At 44.5% G+C, this 13668-nt stretch overlaps 1 non-coding gene across 1 annotated transcript; it reads left to right on the plus strand.

The window, feature by feature from the left end:
* Positions 1-4455: 4455 nt before the first annotated feature.
* Positions 4456-4537, plus strand: TRNAL-AAG (transfer RNA leucine (anticodon AAG)). The gene has a single exon. It is a non-coding gene; the product is annotated as a tRNA-Leu (tRNA).
* Positions 4538-13668: the final 9131 nt, after the last annotated feature.

Below are 13668 nucleotides of genomic sequence, written 5' to 3' on the forward strand. Positions count from 1 at the left end.
ATGTTCCGGGTCACCTATACTGTTAACCCGCCTGTCTTGCCGGATATGTGGACCGTGTTATAGCTCCCCCTGGCTTTATGTGCCTATCAGAGCCTATTTCAGTATATTACTGCCCAAACCACTACTCGCTCAGGGTCTCACCTCGTCAGGGTTGCGTTGCGTCTTCAAATCAGCCTTCATCGCGGGTTCTGTTTTCCCTTACCGCTTAAGTACTCCATGCCCCGTAATATTATGCAGGTGTGGTCTTTCTCGGACGACTGCCGCGGCCATATTGTGTAAACCGCGCCCGGCTTTCCTATTGGAGGAAATCTGAATTCCCTACCAGGCATGCGCAGATTCGCAATGAGGGTAGCGGGGGCCATCTTGTGTCTCCTCGAACTCGTATATTTATATTGCGATACAGTTCAAAAATGCAATACCCAATACTGATGGCATTATTCAATTAATGATTCTGATAGATTCACCTTGTTGGTTCGTCTATCATATCTCCACTAGTGTGACTCACAATGGATAGTGTGTATTGGTATCGCTGTCCCCAGTGAACTCCCATGGTCTGCACCCACCTGTCACTATATTATTAGGACCCTGTGAGTGTGTTGTCACGTCATGACCTGGTTCCATTCTATACAATCGTTCAAGCCCTGTCTGTCTGCTCCCTCTTGATAGATCCAACGCGCTTCCTTAGTTGTTAGCCTGGTATTCATATTGTGGCTATCGCCCCACACCCGTTCCAGTACCACCCATCGTAATTCACGGGGGCCATGTCTGGCTGTTCTAAAGTGCTGGACTAGCTTTGTTGTTAGTTTGCCCGTACGGATTGTACTCAAGTGTTCTTGTATGCGAACCTTCACTTTCCGTGTGGTTAATCCAATATAGTGAAGGCCGCATGGGCACGTCAGTCTGTATATTACGTTGTTGGTATTACAGTTACTGAAAGCATTTAAGTGCCAACACTTGCCATTCGCCAATATGACGCTCTTAGTTTGACATGTTAGTTCGCAAACATTACAAACTCCACACTGATAATGTCCCGGAGGAACGCCTGTAGGTTTGTCATCGCATTTAGGTCGTGAATGCACCAAGCGATCCCTTAGGCTGGTGGACCGCTTAAATGCAAATCTGGGTTGGGGCATAGTCATAGTTGCAGTATGGAGTAGAGGCCAATGTTTTCGAATTACTTGTCTGATCTGGGTAGATAAAGGGCCAAATGTGGTTACTACCGGGATACATTCTCCAGATGTTTTCGATGTTCTCTCCAGAAGGGCTGCTCTTGGTGTATTAAGAGCTCTTTTCTTGGCCTGCTTGATAACTCGGACAGGATAAGCGCGTTCCTCCAGTTTGCCTGACAGTGTTTCTGCTTGTTTTACAAAGTCCTCAGTGTTTGAGCAATTTCTGCGATAACGCAAGAATTGACCGACCGGCAGGTTGTCCCTCAGCGCCCTAGGATGGAAAGATTTATAATGTAGGAGGGAGTTTTTGTCGGTCGGTTTCTGATGGACATTAGTGACCAACTTATTGTTCACCGCAGTGATGTCAAGATCCAAGTATGTGGCTGTGGAGTTACTAATGGTCCAGGTGAATCTGAGACATTCATCGAGGCCATTCAACCACTGGAGAAACCTATCTAGGTCTACTGTAGAGCCGGTCCATATACACAGGACATCATCGATGTACCTCTTCCAGAGTGTAATGTTCCTCTGGAAGGGATTAGTGCAGTGGAAGATGTAATTGGACTCGAATTGGCCTACATAGATACAAGCCAAGCTGGGGGCGAATGTAGCCCCCATCGATGTACCAGACACTTGTAAATAGAGTTGATCCTTATACGCAAAAAAATTTTTGGTTAAGGCCAATTCAATGCACTGGAGGACAAAACTTTGGGGGACATCGTAAAACCATTCACAAGCCCCCAGGGCATGTGCTGCTGCCACCAGCGTTGCCTCCTGGGGGATGCTGGTGTATAATGATTCGATGTCAATTGTAACCAGCAGTTGTTGTTGCGGGTCAAATGCACGGTCGTTCAGGATAGTTAAAACTGAGGTGGTGTCCTGAATATACGAAGGTTGGGTAATAACACATTCCCTCAAGAAGAAATCTGCATATTGAGATAGTGGCTCGAGGACTGACTGAATGCCCGATACTATGGGGCGTCCCGGGGGCGGCCTTTGTGCCTTGTGGATTTTCGGGACAATGTAAAATGCGGGGATCCTAGGTGTTTCATTGACCAAAAAGTCCGCTTCCTTCATCGTGATCCACTTTTTTCCTTTGGCTTCGGCAACCATGGTGTTTATAGTCGTCTGTAGATTCACCGTGGGGTCCCTCATCAACGGTTGGTAGTTGTGTCGTACATCCAGCAACCTGGTAACTTCCCGTTCATAATCCGTAGTATCCATCACTACCACCGCGCCCCCCTTATCGGCGGGTTTAATGGTAATGCTTTGGTTCTGCTGTAAGGAGTGGACTGCTGTCCAATCATCCTTAGTCATATTGCTACGGGTATGCCCTTGATGTTGTTTTTCCAAATTACTGATGTCCTGCATGATTTTTTGCTCAAAAACAAGGACTTCGGGGCCTACAGAGTGATTCGGAGGACAGAACTGGGACGGTCGTCGCAGATTGGTGGAGAACAACGAGGGAGCCTCAATTTCTTTACCTTGAAAGAATTTGTTGAGTTTAATCTTTCTCATCAACCCATATAGTTCACCACGCAGCTTAAAGCTGTCGTGTTTAGGGCTAGGGACATATCCAAGGCCTTTATTCAAGACCCGATTTTCATCTGGTGTTAAAGTGTAAGATGACAGGTTTACCACTATGTCGTTGATTTCCCTCGTTATAATCGGTTATTACACCGAGGATGCGAGTGTTCATAAAGGAATGCTCGATGCTATTTCAACACATGCTGCACTAACCTTTCCACTTTTTCTACACATTTTAGATATACGAATCCGCAGGTTGCGGTTAAGCTATCCAGAAGTCTCTGAGATAACGCTGACCATTGAAATCAGTGGGGGTGAGGTATGCAGTAAGTGAGCAACCCTTACGGTAAATATACCTGCTTTGAGTGTAACAGGCAGTACGCCCATTGCCTGGCTGAGTGTATGTCTACCCCACTGGGGTACATTTGTGGTGTGTACTGAACCTGTATATGTCTATTTTCATGTTTCCCCTAGGTGCTGACAAACCATACATTGGCCAGCATAAACAAAGCTAAGAGGCTAGTCGACCCTAGCCCTGAAGAAGTTGCCGCCAATCCATACAGGCAACGAAACATGTTGGTTTTTTAAGGGGATAGCCACACAGCCTGAATAAAAAGTCTCTTTAGCTAGTGTGGGCTACCCGGTTTTAAATTGGGAATATTTGGGTCCTGATCAGACTCATTCTCCCTAGTCTCAGGGTCGACACCCTTTGTTTTTTGTTGCACATACACACAGTTAAGTTATTAGTTCTTCCCACAATAGGCACTAGAGACAAACGCTACACCTGTTGTGTCACTTTTGTGTTTTTCACTGGGGACGGCAGTAACCAATGATGATAAAGTGAGGTAACGGACGAGTACCTGTCCGCTTACACCTCGTGGGGGTTACGTCCGTGAGGTATTGCCGCCCTCATCCCTTTTTTTCCACTTTGTCTACACTCTTCCTCTGTGGCATCGAAATAGATAACAATCTTTGGGGGTGGAATGTGAAATTGCTCAAGTTTTCTCCTTTTTCGCCTTTCCTTCCTTCTTTACATACAGGGGGGCCACACAGGTTTCTAGGGGAACCTTTATTAAATTCACTTAGTCCACAAGTATTGGTAGAGCTCGAGACCATAGAATTGTTTAAATCACTAATTTTAGTACCAATAGCTATAGGATAACGTACTGTACCTGTAGCCCTAAAGTAGAGTAGAAAACATCTATTAGTCTTCGTGCTTAGAAAAGTAGGAATTTAGTTTGACGTAAGAGGCAGGTCCTTTGTTGTGCATTTGCTTATTTATGCTACCTGTATGTTGCTGCGGGAGGGCTGGTGAGTGTGGCCGATATTGGCACTAAGTCGGCAGCGTAGCCGACGGGCCACATCCTCTCCAAAGTCGACAGCGTAGCCCCTAATAACTTCGCATTTTTACTGGTATACTGAGGGATGCCCTGGTGAACAAGCATTTGTAATGCATCGGTTTCACCTATGTGATTAATAATAAGCTGTTTTTGTTGCAAGTTATAGCTTAGTGAGCAGTTGTGCAGTCGAGCAGTTCCCTTTGCCCACCTCTCGCTCCACATCCACCTGTGCATTATAGAGGCATCACCCAGAGCCAGACATCCAGTGACCTCCAGTTACCACCATCCCATCGTGTTCTTCCCCACTCCTGAAGTTCTTTATAGATTGATGTAATGTATTAACCATAAGTAAAACAACAGGCATCACAGTCTCTGTCACTTTCAACACCACATAAAACATGACAGCTACCATCAGACAGGATAGCGTGGCCGAGCGGTCTAAGGCGCTGGATTAAGGCTCCAGTCTCTTCGGAGGCGTGGGTTCGAATCCCACCGCTATCAATATTTTTATTACCATTTTCAATTACACATCACCATACTCTTTATTTACAAACTTGAAAACAAAAAGCTTTTCCATGGCAGCTCGTCCACAATAGTCCGTCTTTGCTTGCAGCTCTATGTCTATTTCAAAAGTATGTTTGTATTGTTTGTGAAGACGGAGAAGGGCTGCTCGGCTAGCAAGCCCAACTCTGGAGGTTCAAACCAGCCAGTGAGTTAGAAAACGGGACACCGGTGTGTATATTGTCAGATCAGAAATAAATCACGCGTGACCTAAACAGAGAGTGTTTCATTTATTTTTTAGTTGGAAAACAATTTTGACGAACAGTAAAGTCAGAGGTGTTGTGTAGCCGTAATAAATGTATGGAAATAACAGAAGAATGTAGGAGAACGAGAGGGCATGTTTGTGCGGCAGTCCTTCTCTTGGTAGGTATTTTATTCTTGGACCCATGTATGCTCTCGACACGCCTGCACAAGGGTGTTTGAAGTTAGAGGGACGAACGGGAATAGTTTTCTTTCTTTCGCCTGAACCATGAGATGATTTTAAATTGTGTGTGTGCTTCCTCAGCAGCTGCGGCTTCGTTAGCTGGCTTTTTACTGGCTGTTGATGTCAAACTTACTTCCGTGTAGGACGGAAGCAACGGCCATTTTTTTTTTTACAGTTTTCGTCCGCCAGATTACACTTTTTTTTGTTGCACATCTCTGCCTGACGTAAACATGGCAGCGGCGCACACGGCAGGAGCCGGTGTGCACAAGAGGCGAGCAGCTCATGCTGCTTGTTTAGGACTTGTGCCCTGTGTGCATACAACCACCACCCCTTCTTGCATGTCTCCCTCGGTCCCTCCTTCCACCCTCCCTCCTTGAATCGCCAGCCTCATCGTTGCGATGCCGCGATTGCATTGAAAATGCTTGTCTTTCCAACCATGTACTCTCTCCCTCTCCCTCTGATCGTTTTCCCTCTACCTCCCTCCCTTTCTGCCTCTTGAACCCTCTCATGCGCCTGCAATTAACGCCTGGAAGCTGGGCAGAGTGACAGGCAGCAGGAGGGACCGGGGCTTCAAAGCCGGCCTTGCAGGGCTCCAGCCCGCCGGGAAATGTTGGTGAAATAGACGGCCTGTCCGACCCTGCAAGGGTATCGCGTGCTCACAGCAGCGCGCTCCACCACGGCACATGACGAAATCAAAAAACATAAGCACATTAAGACAGAACAGCAGTATATACGTCACCCAGCCCAAACATGCCGCTATTCGAGCTGTGGGGTTCCTAAAAGCACTTGCCACCGCCAACTGTCTTTAACACGTGTTCGTTTTTCTGGGTAATTGTGGCGTGCACTAGCCTATAACACACAATTATATCTGTTTACTTCTCTGCTGAGCGGTACTCCACATCCCATGACACCTGAGGGACAGAGCGGCTGAGAACTGAGGGGCAGATTTATGTTGCACTTGCGGCACTTTTGCGCCGCCGTTGCGTCACTTTTGTGACGCAGCAGCGGCGCAAATCCTGCGCCATGGTGCGGGGCATTTACAAACGTGACGCATCTCCCAGATGCGTCACGTTGTAAAGCCCTGCGCCACATGTAGGCGTTCCAGGGCAGGTGGGGGCGTTCCGGCGCAGGAACGCCTCCTAAAAGTGGCTGAGTGAAATCTACAAGATTTCACTCAGTCACTTTTAGGCCCATGCTGCGTCAAAACCCTGCGCCTGCTTGAAGCAGGCGTAAGGATTGACGCAGCATTGTACAGATAGGGCCCCCCAGATCATTGCTGGAGCTGCGTCGCGCTTGCGACGCAACTCCAGCAATGCGCCACTTTTCAGCACAGATGCGTCACGCATCTGTGCCGTTTTTGCCCCATGGTGCGCCGCATTATAAATGCGGCGCATCCATGGTGGCGCAGCTGTGGCGCATAATAACTGGCGCATCCCTGCTGATATGCAGGGATGCGCCAGTTGTCATAAATCTGCCCCGAAGTGTGTCTAGCAGAGAGGGCCAGCTAAGAACTTTTTCTTAGTAAGAAGAGGGGGCGGGAGGAGGGCAGAGGCTGAGTACTGAATGAAAATCAGACCTAAATACACTCCGAGTTGTGACGGGCACTGGGGTGGCACGCGGAGTGAACTTAATTCCAGAAGCGGTGCTGTCTTGACTGCAACTCCCAGAGTGCACTGCTGCACTATCCAGAAGTCAGAAGAGAGCGGGGCCTGCATACACCTAACCAGGGGCACTCTCATGGTTAAGGTAAGTTTGCTATTGATAACATTCCTTCTGATTACCCCTTAATAAATGTGCAGCTATATCGGTCTGTGTTTTATATGTGTAGGATTGTGCTCATGGTAAGCTCTGGGTGGATGTGTTGTTACCTGCTATTAATGTTACGCTAACATGTGCGTCTCACACCAAAAACCACCCCCCTGAATAAGGCTTGGATTGCTATGCTTTGCTACCCAGAGGATCATGTGCTAAAGGACCCCCAAGCTTCTTCCCATTGGTCACATTAGACGCACCGCTGCGCGCACATCCCAAGGATGCAACCTTCACAGAGACCTGGTAACGGTAGCCTGGCTGGGCGACTGCACCTCTAAGTATGCTGGATTTTCGTCCAGCTTTCAGTGCTGCAGTCGGCTCATAATGCCGCCATGTACTGTTGGGGGCCTGGAGCAGGGTCTTGTTGGTCCGGATCTCCCTCCCCTCTAGCGGGTATGGGATGAAATCATCACTGAAAAATCAAGGACTTCTAGTGTTATCTCACCCCTTAAGACTATGCCCAAGTCCTTTTTTTATCTACACAGGCTCAAACTGGTGGGACAGCACTTCCTCAGCCTTTGCCTTCCTCTCAACAACGCCGGTTTTAAGTATTTAGTCCATGCAGTGGTTTGGGCTGCAATGCCTAGATCCAGTCAATCTGTTAAAAATGCTATGAACGTTTTGGCATTCATTAATACTGACTGGGTACTTTCGGAGCCACTGTAAGTCTAATTACAACCAATGTCCAAATGTAAACACCGCCCACCAAATGACATCTGCTACCTGGTGCTGCCTAATGTCACTTAGATATGGTTCCTCTGCCCCAAGTCACCCATGACAAAATCACTATTTCCCAATTGTGACCAGATCTGATGAATTTCCTGTGGTTCTCTTCTGGTCGTAAATCTCCTCTCCAGGCCTAATAAAAACACTATCCATTGGCTCCGCACACTGAGCTGGATGAGAAATATTCTGCTCATCTCATCTACTCCAACCAGTTGTAGGCCCTGGTCCACTCCCAGCTTGACTCCAGTGACCCGTGGTAAGGTCTATATGGATCAGCCTTTCTTATGTGGGATGCCCTGTCTTCTTGTCCATTTTCTCTTGTATGTTATCGTCCTGTTCTCTGCTGAACATTTTAAAATATATATAAAAAATTATTTGTCTATATAATCTTTTGTGGGATTTTCCTATTTGTCTTTCATTGATGTAGATGTTCATAATTTTGAAATAATGTTATGTACCTGCGTATTACCTTTTGTAAACAAAATTGAAAAGCAATAAAACAATCACAAGTAAAAAAATCAAAATAAGATCCTTATCCGCTGCTGCTAATTAAACAAGCATTTGCAATGAAATAGGTCACGTATTTGCGAGACTTTGAGCTACTGGCATTGTAAATGACAAACCTTTTATCTATGTGTTGGTTTTGAAAACAGATAAATAAAAGGCATTGTGATTTACAATGCCAATAGCTTAAAATTTCGCAATTGCGAGACCTATTGCATTGCAAATGCTTGCTATTTACTGGAGGCCGATATTGCAGCACTGCTGCAAAACCAGCCCCTAGAAACAAAACCTGGCCCCCACAGCTGCAAAACCGGCCCCACCCTTCCAGCTACCGGGTACACGGCCAATGGCCATTCCGGCCCTGGAGATACTCCAAAAGTACAGTGCCATGCACCTGACTTGTATTCATGTAAAATCAAAGCTGGGTTCAATGGCACGAGTATTATCCATGGCCATGCCACGCAGTTAATAACGCCGGCTCAACATAACTGAAAATATAACTTCAGACAAAACCATTCAACTTTTCACAGAATTTACTCTCAGCGGCACTGTCTGAGTAGAATAGCATCTTTTATGAGATGAGTCTTATGATAGAGCAGGGTCGGTCTGTGGAATGGCGTAACACTCAACCGTAGAAGAGGTATCAAATTATCACACCCATCAAACTACAACAGATAGAATACATAGGGTCGTATTTCTGAAAAAAGTAGCGCAGCACGGTGCTGCAAGCTATTTGGCTGCGCCATGCTGTGTTACTTTCAGAGCACAGGGTGCTTGTAAATATGCCCCCTAGTTTAAACTATTTTCATCCCATAGTGAGGCTTCATCAGATGAAGAATTGTAAAATTGATGGCATAGCAAGAAATATGGTATGCCCCCGGATTTATGGGCTAGTAGGTATCTTTCTGGACCCTTAGTCGCAATCCATGGGATTAAGAACCTCACTTGAACAAACGACTATCTTGAGGATATTTGGTTAATAGTAATGGATCACTCAAATATCATTGCACGGGCTGTTGTGTTGAAAGTTGAAAGCCCCCCAATCCTATCATAGGGGCTGTTTAACCAAGGAGAATATGAACCCCAGAAAGTCACTCAGACGGAAAGTAAGCAATTTTTGGGTGCAATAAAATGTGTTGGCAAAATAGTGTAGTGCTGTGCTAGGGATTTGGGGGTTCCCTATCTCAATGAACCCATTATCAACGAAGTTCATACAGAGCAATAAATATAAGAATCACAGTGATTGTTTTGATAAATTGCCAAAGGTTGTGTTTGAACAGTGGATAATGGTTCAACCAATTTTTTTTCTGTATTTCCTGTGATAAAGAATGTGGTGGATATCCTGTCCACCATTTCACAAGTGCAATAAACTCAATAGCACTATAAATACGGTGGTGGGGAGCCGTACCATGTTTTATCAGTGAACACTGGCCACCAACTTCTAAGTAAGGCCCTAAGACATATAAAACTATTAAAACACCCACCAATCTCTTAAATAGAGTAACCTTCTCACTTGATTTATGTGCTGGAAAGCATCTTGTTTTGTCCTGAGCCTTAGTTAAACCCACCTGATGCCTGTATCTGTCTGCTGCTCTCATTAGCTGTGCGCGCTGCCCATTGACTAGCTTGCTTAATCCTAATACCATGCTTGTACATACCCAACACACTTAGGGTGTCAGCGCTGAGGAAATGTTAAAAGTGATGAGTTGAATGATTGGATTAACCTAAACCTCTGTTAATTATTTAGAGTGGCATACTATTCCATCAATATGTTTTGTTCACCATGCCACTTTAGACAGTAACCAGTTAAACGTACATCAGCCTTGGTCCAGCTGGAATAGAAAAAGTTCAGCTTGTACTTCCAGGCCAGGACCTCTCTGAAAGGGAACAGAGCAACCCGACCAGTTTTGACCCAGTTAGGCCTCATCAGTGAGGAACAGCTTGCGTTCTGTAGCGCAGTGAATAGAGGACTGATATTGGGGTATCCCAGTTACACCTATGGTGATACACTGGCCTCACTGATTAGGCCAACGTTAGATGAAACCAGTCAGGCGTCCCTTGAGTTCCCAACTATGGGGACCTAGTCATCCAGTTCAGGGTGGACTGTTCCTATTGGAACACAACCATATCAGGATCCAGCAGGAAAGGGTGTCAAGATTGAGTATAGTAACAGGCTGGAGATTACGTCATATGGGAAGATTTCAGGCAGCGGAGAAACACTGGTTCAATCAAGAAGACTCGAAGGTCTGGAATACTGACTTACGGAGGCCGGGGCTGATATTTTGGAAGAGGGCTTTCCAGTGTAGCCTGAGAGTCAGGCTGGTCAGGTTGTCAGGATAGTAGAATCCAGCACTTACACAACAGGGTAAGAAGCTTCAGCAGTAGAACCATTTTGACTCTCAGCTTTCTTGTTTTTATGGCACCTGCTGACATTTTGTTCATTCACGGCACCAATTTCGGCCTATTCATTCTTTTCTCCCATTCACCTGTGACTTTTCCTTCTTTATTATTCAACGTACTCCATACACTCCATGTGGTCCCGCAGTGATTCTATGAAGAGCTCTGCTGCCATGCAGTTCTGAGCATTCTGCAAGTTTTCTTGCAGTTCCTACTCTGGCAATCTCATGCTTCCGAGCCCGGGGTGGTCTCCGAGCCCGGGGTGGCCATTGGAGCATCAGATAAGACAGCTGCAGAACAACCAGAGTTGTGAGGGGGTTCTGACACTTCCATAGAAACTTTATAATTTCTGTTTACCACATTTCTGCTACTTATCTATCTATTATCAGACTAGTCACCTACTGAAGAATGATAAGGAGTGATTTCCACCTGGATCCCTGCACTAGGCCGTATGAATTGCAATAGACGAGCCATGTATGCAACCTCTTAATCTCTTTTTTCCCAACCCCCAAATTTTCCCATGAGGAGATTCTGTTCACTGTGGCGAGAATTAGTCCAGAGCCCAGCTCCTTAGTCTCCTTAGGAGACCCTGTCATCACGTATCAAATTTTATTTATTTGATTCAGACCTCAACTGAGGTCAACAAATACAATTATGTTATATAAAATAGTTGTAGAAATGCTTTAAAACTCATTATAGACAAGTAAATTAAAATTGGCGAATAAAATATTTGAATTTTTGACTGTTAGATTTATGCACTTTTAAAACAGCTTTAAAAAACTCTTTAAAAACTTAAACAACTTATAGCACACAAATTCATTTGAGGGAGACTTACACAGCGTAATTAAATCTTGAGTTAAGGTGACATTATATCTAGAATAGATAGGTTTTATAAAACATTGCCGCTCCTCTAACAAAGTCGGATTTGGACAGGTTAAAAATGCGTGAAAAAGGTCTTGTACTCTCCTATTACACAAGTCACAAATACCCGAGGGATGTTCAAGGAAGTTCCATCTGGAGTAATAAACTTTTAAAGGGAGAATTCCTAGTCGCAGAAGAACACAGCACCTTACTCTATGTTCTAACTGGAACTGTAAATAGTGCTCAGGAGTTTTACATACTATATTTTCCGCAACTTTGTTTTAATACTTTAAGTGGTTAGGGTGCTCCTTATCTAATGCAAAGCTTTTTCTCTGCGTCATATGTTTTAAAAAGAGCGTCAGATGCGCCAGAGACCAAGCCTGCAAAAGTGCTACAGTGCATTGTGATGCCTCAAGGGCTACTTTAAGGTTCCTATTAAAAGTATGCAGTGGCCCTCAATTCCAGGTCTTGACAGATTCCAAGACCCACATTGTAATACAGGCTTTGCTGTCAACCCTCTTCAGATAATGGCCCAGGCCATTTTAAAGACTCAAGATGACCTTTGGGTCACCAGACAAGAAACTAAACTTTTTTTATTGACAAAGATGGCCGCATTAGTGGCACAACTTGAAAAACACAGGTCATGGGCTGCTAATGCTGAAGCAGGAGCCTTGAGTGCTACTTCCACCAGTATGCATCATAATCATGTGTGAACAGATGCTTCGGCTACAGCTATGGACATTGTTCCTCTCGAAAAGGATGCCGGCGGCCCTCAACAGTGTCTAGCATACAATGCTGATTACATTTTTTAAAGCAAACTCAGGAGTTCCCCACAGACATTTCGAAAGTGTCTTTTATTGTTTAAAAAACGTTATTTAAGATTTTATACATACTTTTACGCAACTGATGTGCATATATCACAGCATGGGTAAGAGCCAGGCAGGTTAATACCAAATTGATAAAGGTGCATAGTTAGCGACAAACAACAACAGCACAGCAAGGACCGGCATCAACAGTGTTAAAATTTAGCAGTTTGAGATACATTTGCAATTCACCCCCAGATCTATCAATCAGTTCCCATATAGTAAATCTACTAGTACACACAAATATAGTACACAAATTTGCATTGTGCAACATTGTTTAATTTGTTCTTATTTGATCAAGGAAGCCTTGACCTGGGCTGAATCTTTGATTAACAATAATAGACCTAGACCCACCAATTTACAAGGGGCGAGGGATCTTGGAGTCTTTGATTGTAAGCACGCTACACAGGATGCCCAAACGTGCCTTGTTGTCTTTATGTCAGGGCATCAGAGAAATAATTTATAAAATGTATTTCTAGCAACTTCTAGCTTAGGCTAATAGGACTGGCAAGGCAGGAGCTTTCTATTAAGGCCTGCATGATACACTTAACAATACCCTTTCTCTGGTTGTCAATCGGCTTAACATGTGTGATTCGTTAGTTGATTTGACACTTCAAATCGGAGATCTGCAGCTGCCTAGGTGCACTGAGAAGAGAGGGGGTTTCTTGCATATACACTAGTATCATTAAAGACTGGAGAAGAACTTATGCAAATGAAGTCCATATGAAAGATGCTTTCCAGGAAGGACAGGGAAGATCAAAGAAAAGAGGAACTATGATTTAACTGTGAAAAGGGAATCAATTTTGTAAGAAATAGTTCATCACTTCAGGAAAAGTAGAAGGCTTACATGTGAACAGATAACCCAGTTGAGCTTCACTATGAAAAAAAGTGTTGGCTAACAAGAGGACTCTCTTTCTTATTCCTGTAACTTTTACTATGCTCATGGGGCCTTGCTACTGACCACAAGGATTGTCTGTGGTCCTTCAGATTGATTCATCTACAATGCATTTTGTACACTCAAAATGTCCTTTTGCAAGATAAGATTTTTACTGAGTCTATTTTAGGCAGAGATGGAAATTCTTTGGTTTCTGGTGATGGACAATGGGAAAGCAAGCCAATGATAATGGTGGAAGACAATGATCAGGTTGAATCATTAACATTTGATGGCATTGCTTCTCCAGTGTTTCATTTGGTATTGGGAACAGCCTGGCTCAGCATGCATAACTTATGACCAATTGGGTAGAAAAATACATAACCCTCAATTTTAATTACTGTCAACAAAAATGCTCACTTCTACTAGACGTACAGTTTTGCCAACCACTGTCTTTCATCGCTCTGTGAGACAAAAAAGACACCTAATATTCCACAAAGAAATCAAGCATTTCAATATATTTCAATAAGATCGGAGCTAATGCTCTAACACTGAATCATATTTATGATTGTTATTAATCTGCAGGCACAGGGTAAGCTACCTTATAGTCGCA

The sequence above is a fragment of the Triturus cristatus genome, chromosome 2_2, assembly GCF_964204655.1.
Source record: "Triturus cristatus chromosome 2_2, aTriCri1.1, whole genome shotgun sequence".
Lineage (NCBI taxonomy): Eukaryota > Metazoa > Chordata > Amphibia > Caudata > Salamandridae > Triturus > Triturus cristatus.